Source organism: Tenebrio molitor, chromosome 7 (genome assembly GCF_963966145.1).
Source record: "Tenebrio molitor chromosome 7, icTenMoli1.1, whole genome shotgun sequence".
Taxonomy (NCBI): Eukaryota; Metazoa; Arthropoda; class Insecta; order Coleoptera; family Tenebrionidae; genus Tenebrio; species Tenebrio molitor.
Window position 1 is genome coordinate 10,509,792 of NC_091052.1, and position 11,178 is coordinate 10,520,969.

Genomic DNA, 11,178 nt, shown 5'->3' on the forward strand with positions numbered 1-11,178 from the left:
ACCTACGACTCGGAACTAATGCAAACATTTTCCGAGTACATGTGTAAACTAGTTAAAATTCATAAATAATCTTATCTTTCTACAACAAACAACTACTGATCAGACCTTTTTAAAATCGGTTTTGTCACAGTGCTTGAATTATCTTGAGATAAAATGAGAATCAATCAATGCCGCTTGTTGCGATAAAAATTTTCGAGTTTGCAGTAGCGTAGAATACTCCAGAGCTGTCAAAAATGCAAGTAATTTACGTAATTTTTGTTGGACTTTATTGCTGCGGTTAGTGAAATGTTACAGATTTGGAACATCTAATAGTTGTGATTTTCAGTTACATCTTTTGAAATTCATGACGCCAATAAGGATGGAGTCATAATTGGAAATTTTACACCTGAAGGCCAACAAATCATAGTGAACGAAAATAATGCAGGTGACACATCTGCCATAGCAGTAATAACCGAGGGTAAACTTGGGGGGAAAAAATCTAAGTCCAAAAATACATTCTTATTTAGTTGAAGGAGCGCTTGTTGTTGACCAACTAGGTACAAATAATCTACTTGAGCCTCTACTGGACCAGAAAGACAACACAACCTACTCCCTCAGCGTAAATTTGGTCGATTTTGAAAAACTCCGACAAGAACAGATTGGAGCTGCGTTTCTGTTGGACATTCTAGAAGTGGAATCACAATCCCGAACAAGACTGCAAATAATTGTTAATAATATAGACGATGAAAGTCCGGAACTGCAAACTGCGAGTTGTGTCATGGAGGTTAACATAATTTCCATGATACTTTTGAAAATAAATTCCACATTCTAGGAAGAAACTGTCATCGACGTGAATAATTCTGAGTGTGTCTTCACGGTGAGCGACCCTGATGGGTGGTTGAATTTAATGGATTTTACAGAATTCAGTGACTCAACTGTAAGAAATAATTTTAGTAGAGACGGTTTGCTCAAAAAAATAATTCTAGCTAAACAACATATTTGCTTTTAAATATAAGACGGAACCGGAGAAAGATGTCCAGAGAAGCGATATTTATTTGGTCCTGCAAAATGGCCAAAAACTGGATTATGAAACGAGGAGTTTGTACGCTTTTAACATAAAACCAAAGGTAAAAAGTAATGAAGCTGTAACAGAATGTAATGATAATTATTTATATTTAGGATGGCGCCGGTCATACTGTTACACCTTTGTCAAGTATTCCTGTTATAGTGCAAGTGAAAGATGTACCTGATCAACTTCTACTTAGAACCTTTCTAAAATATTATCCGGGAGAAAGAAATAGAATGTTGAATAAATTAAAACTTATATGCTCGCAACATGTTTGTGTTCTTTTGAAGATATTTTAAAAAAGCTTTGTCCGATGCCTCTACCAAATCAAGAAGACATACACAACAAAAATTTGTCCAAATGGTACTACACTTTAGAGATTAAGCATCAACAGTACTACGTTTAGATATGAAAGTATAAAACAAAAATTCAATTCTTGTTCAAAACATGACAAAGAATTCGTCGTAAACGGTAACAACGAAGATGTAGGTTTTCAAACTCCATAGGAACCACTAGGGTACCACCGATTGGTGTATTTATGGTCAGTGGTTAGATATTCAGTGTATTTGGGCTAGATTGTCTGCACAACATAACAAAAACTGAGTAATGTATTTTTAACCCGGATCAGAATGCAAGAACCTGCCCACGACCGGAGCACACCCGTGCATACTTCGAAAGGTCAAATAGTGGGGGTACTTTCGTTGGTACTACCTGTTCGACTAAGGTTAAATTCCGCTACGGAATGCCGCAAATCAATGGTTCTGATGCATCCAGTGCCAACCTTGTCAACAGAGTACCAGTAAACCCACCTTCAATTATTCCTATTGGTAATCCAATCAATTATCACATCAGCTGTTAACACACCGCACATGTGCTCCTTATCATCGCTAACACGAAACACAATGCACTCCAATTAAAACACCACAAAACACGCTCGTTTCTCGACAATACCGAATCGAAAAGCGATCACACCTTAGCATGACCACCGAACCAACAAAAGAAGCCGGCACATAACTAACTGTCTTCGATACCCGTCGGTTCCGTGGCCCCGCAGCTGACTGGCTGTTAGCCGAAGAAACAGAAAGGACAAGTTGCAGAGGGGATCCAACGTAACACCGTTGAATAATGTTGCCAAGGTTGTCAGAATGAGGCGTTTAAATGCTTAAAAATAAGCGATTTTATTTTCGATAACATTTTGGACGCTTTAAGAATACGCCATGCCAGGATTTATTTTGGGACGCACCCGATCGCCTTATTGGGTATTACACTTAAAATATTTTATCATCGAATGTTAACATCAAGAAAGATGTGCTCTCGCCGGCTTACTCAGCTTATTCACCGTTGATATTATAAAGTACGTAATAAAAACGGAATGAGTAAGGGTCATAAATAAGTTTTATGGCGACCGTAATTATGGCGGTCCTCTCGATTATCAAAAAGTTTGGATTCAGGCGGCGACAAATCATATACATCTTATCCACCCCCAATACAATTCATGCGGCAAAAAGTAACTGTAATGAAGACGACCGTGTTGAGAACTGTACTTCGTACAAATCCCACAATACAATACAAATCCGACTTATCACTGCGCGATTGGGAAATCGCTGAGCGTAAATCAATGGGTTCACCTTTGGGTGGCAACTCTTGGGTGGTACTCGGCAGTACTGAGTCGCACGGATCCGGTACGGTCTTCACCGAGTATTTCCGACTCACCCAATCATCCATTATCTTCCAATTTTCTAATTTCACTTTCATTAGATTCAAACAGGTATTACATAAAATCGTGACGTGTTGATTGCATTCCGATTCTGCACAAAACAACCCAACAATTTCATCAAATCGGTACATCTTGGTGGACGCTGGGTACTGGTGAAGGTGACCCAATGTTCTGATTTGAACGAGACACTTTTGAATGGGTGTGTGTTGTGTGCGGTGTGCAGGTACCGTTAAGCTATGCGAAATCTGTGCGTGATTTCAATACCGTTCCTCTCTCGTATATACTTCTTAGTGTCACAACTAGTTTATTTACATAACTGTAAAGACAAAATTTGCTTTTGGGCTCGGCTGTAATTATGTTTTGATCGCGAGAGATTTTGCGGTGAAGGAGTCTTCGGACGTATCTCTAATTCTTGCATCGAATATTAACCACAATCTCTTTTCAGAATCCGTCAGAAGTAGGTTAAAGTGATTTCAGGTCGGCTTTAATCTTCCATAAAGTCAAATGGCCGCAAATGTGAAATAAAGAGATCAAGTGGTCCCTTTTGGATGTAGCAACTTTGCGACTGCAATAACTGCTGATTGAAAAATCTTTAAGCAGTGACGGTTGTTTCGTGTTTTGTTCTTTGTTGAAGTTTTTGCTCATTACTTAAAGGGAGCTTGCACGTTCGGGGCATTGTTCTTTTTCACGGAGCTGTTAAACCTGACAAAATTGGATAGATATTTCAACGAGTCAAAAGGAATAAGAACGTTATTGTCTCTATTAGTCTGCTTTGTAACAGAGTACCTACGGCGCATTCTTTATCGGCGGCAGCTGCACTTCTCGTCTCCTTCCAGACTGTGACCGTTATTGTTTACCACTTTGCACATCCCGTCTTCGGGGCAATTATTGAGGTCGCTGTTAAAACAGAGAAATATTAAGTCCTCTAAACTGCTCCTTGTTCAAGCACTAATCAAATTTGCTAGGACCTACGACAAACATAATAATATCCCCTTATTCCGCTCCCATGCTGAGCTTTCATGTTTCTGACCAGTTGAATTTCTTACTCTGAGGTTCCGCAGGAAGTTTGTGTGTCAGTTTGGCTTGTTTTGCTAACAGAGTTTCCGCTTTCGTACGGGACAGCTCTTCGCTACTCCTGCACGCCACATTACACATATTTATAATTAAATTGACCCCTCATTACCAAAAATAACTACCTTAACGTAAACCTTCAAATTAGCAACAACTACATTGTTTTCCTCGCCAAAACTAACGTGCACTTTTAATTAATTCGGCGAGTGTTCTCTGCGCCAACCTGTCTGATTCGCTCCTGCAACATGCTAATTTGTAAAAAGTTTGCGACAGATGAATGCATTTTCTTCCCTGATTATTCACACTTCACGGGCACAATTTTAAATGCGAACTTGCATTGGGAGTTACAAATTAAATCACAAAGTGTTAAATTACACCCCAGACACCATGAATTATTTATGGCAACAAACATTTTAAAGTTTCCAATTAAAATAACATGCGACGGCATATTTTAAGTGTGGCGCAATTTTCTCTTGGAAATTCATCCCCCGCCAGAATATATTAAATTAATTAGTTGGGTAAATTCGATTTTAAATTGTTGGTAAATGTGTTACGGGAATTTTAAATTTTAATCATTTTTTCCCGAAACGAGATAAATAATTTCATTTCACCGGAATTAGTTTACCCTCGATGTCTGATTATTAAGATGGATCGCACAATTTCAAAGAAGAGTCGGGGATCTGATTTATTTGAAAAGCATTTGGAATATTAATAGAATTCATTAGATATCATCGATAGAAAATCAAAGTTCGACGTTGGGGGTTTGCTTGAAAAATAACTGCGATTTTGTCGTTCCACTTCATCTAGCTCGAACGTGAAGTAAGTATTAACTGGGAAATTCCGCGACTTATTATCGCCAACTCCTTGCCTAATTTCGGCGAAAACATTAGCTGAATATTTAACTCCGCATTCACAAAACAGACTGTTTCCTCCTCTGCAACACAAGTTTCTCCTTACACTACTTGTTAGTTATGCAACCAAATAATCACCTAATTAAGCAGCAGACGGGCGCGCTTCGTAACTGTCAATTACCTGAGACTCAAGCTCAGACATAACATCAAATAAGCACAGCATACGAAAAAAACCGAATGTACGGACGCGCTTAAAAAGTAACTAACAGATCGGCTTTACCGAGCGTCGTAAATAACCATACAGCTTCGACATTTTGTCTGTCGGATCCGCGTTTATATTCCCAAAGGACGTAATTAACTTGGTTTACGAATTTAAGTTCGACCACAGATTCCACTAACGTCTGATGGCGTCCATAAATCTCCGACGAACGCAAAATCTAGACCGAACTAATCACCTACTTTGAAAAATCCGAAACGCGATTTTGATTAGCGAATTTTAATGACCCCGTTCCTTATCTCGCCTTTTACACGAGACCATCCCTAATGGCGCTTTATTTTTTATCGCTGCCATTTAGGGCGACACAAGTTGCAATCGAACAACAGCGAAAAACGAGCGAATTTGTGACGGAGCAGTGGCACGTTTTAAACAATGGAGTTTTGTGTTGTGAGGAAATTTAATTCGAGGCCGGTCGGGAAGAGGCAGCGGTGTAAAAGTATTATTGGAAACGAGGGCCCAGTTTGAAATTGGGTACGCCTCTGGAGTGCGTATGAAACGCCTGTAATTTTCTCTTTTCCCGGCTGCGGCTAACCATTGTGGAATTAAGGGTAAAGGGTAATAAAGAAAATTTGTGGTGCAGAAAGGAAATGCCGATAAAGGAAGTAAATATCTGGCTGAAGCATTCAATATTCGAATACAGTCCGGCTCTAAACTAGAATGAAAGTAGCTTTCAGATAAAAGCTCCGGTAAATAAGTAAATCCCAAATGACCTAGAGAGAATGAACGAAAACCATACATGTATTATTACGTTGGCCTCTTAAAACTCGACCGCGCACATAAAAACTTCCTGAACCGATTCTGCCCTTTTGAATATAATCTGCACAGCTGGGTTATTCAACTTCTTTTATATTTCTATGGTAGAGGTTGTACAACTTTAATTCCGAAAGAACTGGCTCCGGTGAAAAGTTAGCACAGAAATTAACTTTACCGTTCAGAGATTTTCCGCAAGATCTCTAGTTTATCTCGAACAACGCAAAAACGGTTTTATGCGAAATTCGTGTATGTGAGGCACGGAATGCAATATCTTCTAGATTGCTGCGCACTTTTTGTCTTATAATTTTACACACACACCGCCGACAAAGGCACATCATCTCCCACATTTTCTCTTATTCTACAAATTTATCACACACCTACTCTGCATATTTCTAAGCGTAATCGAAACTCTAATGACAATATCTAAACGGCGTCTTCGGATGGAGGAAATTATTGATAACCTTATCATTATCGGGACGACTGTACAGAATGTACAATGCTCCCGGTCCTGCCATTGTTACACCGAACACGACCCATCCATCTCAGGATTAATGGCTCCTGCAATGCATGTGTGTGTAGTGGATTTAAGTATTTGCCCTGTATGTAATGTAATCTCTGAAATGTGACCATGCGATAAATACAAAACGAACAAGATTTTTTCGCTTGTTCCGGAAGCCGGAGCGAAGGACGGACCCGCCGCTGCGGGAGGACCCCGGAGTTGTGGACCCCGGACCCGTAAATAAAATCTTCACTATTAAAATTACATAAACGAAAGCCTTCTGCATCCTCTGTAGAAGGTAAAAGCTATCTGTGTACTTCCATAAACACAACTTACAAGGAGTAAAAAGTAGAAGTTGCGATTGCGAAATCCCTTTCATTTTAATTTTAGATTTGAACATATTTTTTACAAAAATGTATAGTAAAAACGTTTTAGATGTGGATTGTCAAACTCAAGGTCGCTTAAAACTTGTGATTGCACTATACGTTAGTGAGAAATCTGTCATTAATTCCAAATATACTTCATCCAGTGAGAGATTGAGAGATTTTAAATTGTATTAAGTTAACCCAACTCTACAAAATGCACTAGAATACAGTAATTAGAGCATAATTTCAGGCCAAAAATGTTACTGCTTGAAGGATATGTTTCAAATTTTACGTACTTTAGGTACTACTTTCTCCTGCGTAGAATTTAGTGAATTTTATGTCAACCAATCTCTCACTGGACAAACTATAAAGTCCATTTTTTAATTATAGTCCGATGTATCAATTAAAAAGCAGAACAACTGTCATATTGCTATCTCTTTTGAACATAATGTAAACAAACTATTGAATTCTTGTACGTATTGTATTAAGCGTGTCCCACTATGCATCTCGCATTAGCATGTGTGATTCGAGCAAGACACGAGTTGTACGTTTATTACATTAGCGACGTCAAATTTTTAGGTTACGTTTTAACCACATTATTTGTGATAATTTTGTTTAATTGTGCTTGAAATGTCCTCCGTATGATGCCAACGAAAAGCATGTGGACAGATTCATTTACAGAATTTGTAAAGTGCAAAAATAATATTGGAATTGCGCGGAAACTTGCAAGACTGAAAGTTAACAGGTAAGGGGGTAAACTAATTCATAGAGTTGTTGTGTTCATGGCGTTGCCGAAACAAAATCTAGAAAAGAAAGAAAGACAGTCTAAACGTGGTTATTTAGGGCTGTTTTCGACAATTTTTAATAAATCTGACCTATTAGTTGATATGTTATCAAGAGTTCTGAAGGGAGCGGTTTTTTTGAAAGACAAAATTAAAACGGAGGAATGAATTTGAAGAAAAACCAAGAAAGCACGAAAGAACACAATATCTGTCTCATGTTGCCTAAATAAATTTTCAAATATTGGTAGAACCATGCACTGCTGTCAAATCTCGAAAGCAGACTCAGGTCATGTCGACTTCTTGATTCGGACTAAGCTCATCGAACTATAATAAAAAAAATGGACTATACATTATAAGTGCGCCTGGTTACTTTTCCTGGTGCCAACTTAACGACAAGTCCCCAATCCATATCTATGACGTTCCGGCAATAGTTACTATTTTATTACATTTCACTATTTAGGTACTTTTTATTTTTACTTTTGATGAGATAATATTCGTATTTGTTCCACGTTTGTAAGAAAATACTTTATTTTATTACTTTTACTACCATTACTTTGCAATATATTGTTTGCAATATTTTTGTCCTTTTTAAAAACATTTTTGCAATGTGATGTTACGCTTCTGTCTAGAATGAGAAGGGAAATGTAGGTATAATGGAAGTTCCGGACAAATTATTAAAAAATTTTAATTCAATTATACAATATTAACAATTTGCATACGAAATGTCATAATCAGAATTTTTATTTTTATTTTGGAGTTCGCGAATGCACAATAAAATTAAATGGCGCTTTGCAGCACGAGCTTCGTTCATGTTCGCCGCTGTTGGCTTGAGCTTTTTTGTTGATCAGGTCATCCGCTGAGTATGCACTTTCGAATGAAACAGTTCCCCTGATACCATAATATACGTGTTGTGAGTATACATGGCATTTTGTATAATTCGTAAGGCAAGGTGTTCTATATATGAAAGTAGATCAAAAAACCACTCAACTTTATTGCATATTTCTATAATGGATGCGCCAGATGGTGTCGTAAAATGGCTGTAAATATTGCATTGCTAAGTCGGATGCAATGGACTCTATTGTTTCGTCAGTTCCGTTGCAGGAAAGCTCGTCCTGATACCGATGCATCACCAAATCAATAGTGACCAAAATGGTATTAAAAAAGTTTCTTCCAACAAATTATAAATCAAATAACTTACAAAATAATGAAATATGTTTCCATCTTGTGTGAAAAATGACAGCAGCTAATTGCTTCGCCGGAAATGTCTGTCGGCTACAGATCCAATCGTGTAACAAGATTTTTGTGGCAAGTTTACCACCGCCGACAAAATTGATATAAAAACGCTATACTAACGATATTAACCTGCAAGATCACTGCAATGGATGATCATGGCGGCAGTTGCCCACAAAGTGGGGGTTGAATCGCCGCAAGCACATCCTGTCGCCAGTTATAACTGGCGTCAAGCGGAAAATTCAGATGGGTTGTAATTGCATTATATCTGTTGCAAATGTCAAGACTCTGCTTGCGACGAAACCGACAACTCGCTCATGTTGACTCGGTGCTAAATCAACAAAACTGTTCACGAATACGCCATGGTATTCACTTGATCTTTCACAACAAGCCCGTATCAGCAATAACACTTGTTCGGGTAATAAAGGGCGATAAGCCGAGTCTATTTAGCACGTTGGCGCACAATTTTTTAATAACAAGCCCGGCTATCGCTATATTTTTTTCTATAGATAAGAGCGACACCGTCACACATTTTAGTAAGCGCCCGTAACTTTCCGTTTTTATAGCTGATAATAAAGTTACAAGGCTGACGAGCAGCACCGAAACGAACATAAGCGAGGGGATAGTGCTAGTTTCGGGTTATGTGGGGGTTCACCGGAAACAAGTTCAATATATGTGTGCATGATCGCGGAGTTTATCTCATTTGTTAAACGACGGAAGCGAAAAATGCAATCGATCATGGAAAAAAAATGATTATCGGAAAAAACATAAATGGAAAAATTGATGACTTCGATAATATTTCTTTCAGTGCTGACGGCTCTGTCGATACAGGGCTTTTTCTAGTTGTCCGTGATCCGATTGGCATAATCTTTCAATAAAAAGTGGTATAAAATAACGCATACATGGTGGAGAGCGGCTTCACAGTTAATTCGAAGTTTGGAAGGTGGAAGCAGCGATCTGTAAAGCTTTTTGCTCTGCGGGTAGAATAAATAATTAAAACTAGTCAAGTGTAGAAAATATGCAAATAAACAGACAATTGTCCAGACGAAGAATTTCCGGAAAAAAATTACGGGTCCAACAATTTAAATGAGTTCTGATTATTCCCGCAATCTCAAAGGAATTATATTTAACGTACCTCATTTCAATGCAAATAAAAACCTTAATTTGAATAATTGCGCTGAATATTCATTGCGTTATTATTTTAGAAGTATGATTCGGTACGTGTTTAATTAAAATGTTTTCTTCACGTAAGAGTGTCAAGTCGAGCATGTTTTGCATGTCTTGGCCGTTGCGAGACAGGAATATGTCTGGAAAAAAATTGTAAGTTTTGAGAAAAAGTTTCTCGGTATCCTGCGGAGTTCCAGTTGAGTTCGCTGTTTAATCTAGTTCCGGTGGTGATCGGAGTAGTAGCGACCCCCATTTGTCCCCCGCCGGGCCACTTTTCTACCAGAAGGAGCTTAATTACGAAATGAATTAACAAGTACTCCACTAATGAACGTGTTTTTACCTTGAATAAACAACGATGTTTGATGATGCTTAATCCTTAGTTTGCACACAACAATATACACAAGAACTAACTTGACCTAGTTCATTAAGAAAGGGTGGGAACGAGGAGGTCTCGAGCAGAGCCGCTAACCCCTGCGGACCTGGAAGTCTGCATTAGTTCAGCGTCAGACATCGCACCGCAACCGCAGGAACAGTCGATAATGAAGCAGGGCTAACCAGACGCCACTAATAGCTTCCATTTCGGAAGCGAGACACAATCGCACTTCTTGTTACACTGCCACGTGCCAAGAACTTTAACGTTTTGATCTGAGACGATTCACGGCTCGAACAAAGACCGAAACAAAAGGACTGAACTATAGAGAGACATTAAGAAAGTCTCGTGGCCAAAAAAGGTTTAAATGGAATATAATTGGGGACGGGGATTCTAGACGGTTTACTTGTTTTGCGGGATCTGCAAGACAGGACAGGCGGAAAGAAAAAAATTCTAAATTAAGACTACATAATCTACAAAAAACAAAAAATCGATATAGACTAAGTACTTGTAGATCTTCTATAGAAGGTGATACGTATATACAGAGTGAGTCAGAATTCCAAAAATCTGACACATCCTGTATACGTATCTTTGGAACTAAAGTTAATAACTAGAAGTAGAAGATGTGAAATGCCTTTCAATTTAATTTTAGATTAAACTAATTTTTTAACAAAAATTTGTCTAGATGACTTAAAATGAGATAATCGTGATGTCACTGAGGAAAATTTAATTTTTTTATTAGTTAGTTGTATGACGAATACATACAGTATAGGTACTAAAAGTTACAAACAAGAAATTACAATATAATTAATAAAATGCCTTAATAAAAATATGTTTAGACTGCCAAATAGTTAAGAAGAAATTTGAAAAGCCTATGTTTTGAGACAAAATCAAAGGTAAATTGATGTGATTACTTGGTTGCCTAAAAACTAGGGGGAGGTTTAAAGTTAATGTAAAAAAAAAGTAACAAATAATAAAAATCAAATCACCCCACAACAATTTTTGTCTGTTAGACAAAAACAAAAACATAGCACAAATACAAACGATTATT

At 37.9% G+C, this 11,178-nt stretch overlaps 1 protein-coding gene and 2 long non-coding RNA genes across 4 annotated transcripts in view; 1 reads left to right on the forward strand and 2 right to left on the reverse strand.

Moving 5' to 3' along the window:
• Positions 1-2,120, reverse strand: part of Cad87A (cadherin-87A) — an 83,605-nt gene extending 81,485 nt beyond the window's left edge. For both annotated transcript variants that reach the window (XM_069054186.1, XM_069054183.1), the window contains exon 1: positions 1,855-2,120. The gene's annotated coding sequence lies outside the window, so the exon portion shown is untranslated. The remainder of the gene's footprint in view (positions 1-1,854) is intronic.
• Positions 119-1,312, forward strand: LOC138135408 (uncharacterized). Its single transcript, XR_011160970.1, has 6 exons — positions 119-276; positions 326-457; positions 507-763; positions 812-916; positions 966-1,106; positions 1,159-1,312. It is a non-coding gene; the product is annotated as an uncharacterized lncRNA (long non-coding RNA).
• A 5,909-nt stretch (positions 2,121-8,029) lies between the features above and the next one.
• On the reverse strand, positions 8,030-10,558 carry LOC138135981 (uncharacterized). The gene is made up of 2 exons (XR_011161133.1): positions 10,098-10,558; positions 8,030-10,033 (listed from the first exon to the last, which is right to left on the reverse strand). It is a non-coding gene; the product is annotated as an uncharacterized lncRNA (long non-coding RNA).
• Between the last annotated feature and the right edge of the window lie 620 nt (positions 10,559-11,178).